We start from the raw sequence: 1,441 nt of genomic DNA on the forward strand, positions 1-1,441 counted from the left end.
TTTGACTTTGTATGCCATTTAGGACTGATGTAACTATAGTTTATTTATCAATATATTTGGTCGAGAAAGTTCATCGAGATTTTCAGACGTGCTTTCCCCACTAGTTCCTTTAGGAACTTGCTCTGAGCGGACGATGTCCACTGACAGTTTTTATCCGGCCCTATAGCTGCACTCATTCTGAACATCTGAGACACGCTACCTGCGGAGAAGTATCTCAGACACAGTCAGTAGCCATGATATCCATATCACGTGATCGACACATCACAGGTCATGACATTGGCGTCAATGGGTCATGAGGTCAACATTGTAAACAATAGGTTTATCTTCAGCATCGTGTCCGTTGCACCCATAAAGACTATATAATTCGTACAGTCCCAACATGTTCTCTCTTCTTCCAATGATTTTTCACAAAAATAACATCTACAACTCATAGAATTGACGTTGTCTTCAAAGAGGCCGCCATATTGCACTATTTTGTGCGTAGGTCGGGTCTATTTCAGATATACACAATCAATTCTGTTGATGTTTTTAGCGTTGGGATTGACTAATAGTTAATGTGTTTCAGTTCTAAAACAAATATTTTAAACTTTAACGCAAATTTAGAAAATAGCCAAATTCTGGCTGGGATTACTGAGCAAAATGGCCATTCACTGTATACGTGCGAAAAAAAAGCTAGCCGCCAATTAATTTTCGTACGTTAGTTACGTACGAGCTGCACTATGAAAATACGGTAAAATACCGCTCCCCACCTCTGTTCTCGTGCTGTTTTAGAACCCTAACCTTCTATTTTGCACCGTGATTCTTTATTTTTCGCCAAAAGGAATTATTTCTCACTATATTTGACACAAATGTATAATTTGTAATAATTCAACACCATTTTAAGCCGAATTTAGCGATGAAATAAACATGCGGTTTGCGCATGTTCGAGTCTCTTAATGGCCTATCAGTTCAAACGGATTTTTTGTATGTTTTTAATCGTAGAATTCTACTTGAAAATAGTGTTGAATCATTATAAATGTGTGTCAGTTGTGGCAAGAAATGGTTCCTGTGGCGATTAAGGATTAGTAGATAAGGATTCCAAAATAGTATTAGAACAGAGGTGGGGAAGAGCGGTATTTTCATATTGCAGCTATATACGGCCCGATAGGAACTGTCAGTGGACATCGTCCGCTCAGAGACTGTTCCTAAACGAACTGATTTCCCGCTTGTCAGTGGTGCAGGGTGGAGAGCCTGGGAAAGAACAACATATAGTCGTTCGGATGGGACGAACAATCAAAGTCCCGTGTACACATTGGTGTTCACAGAAAGACGGCGTGATATTTGGAATTCGGTATAAGGGTAGGTCGTAGCGCTGCTCTCAGGGTAAAATTAGCACAATCGGACAATAAAAGTAGGACTTGAAACCCCATTTCGTTTCATTTCATTTCCACAGGGATTTACC

The sequence above is a fragment of the Patella vulgata genome, chromosome 2 (assembly GCF_932274485.2).
Source record: "Patella vulgata chromosome 2, xgPatVulg1.2, whole genome shotgun sequence".
Taxonomy (NCBI): Eukaryota; Metazoa; Mollusca; class Gastropoda; family Patellidae; genus Patella; species Patella vulgata.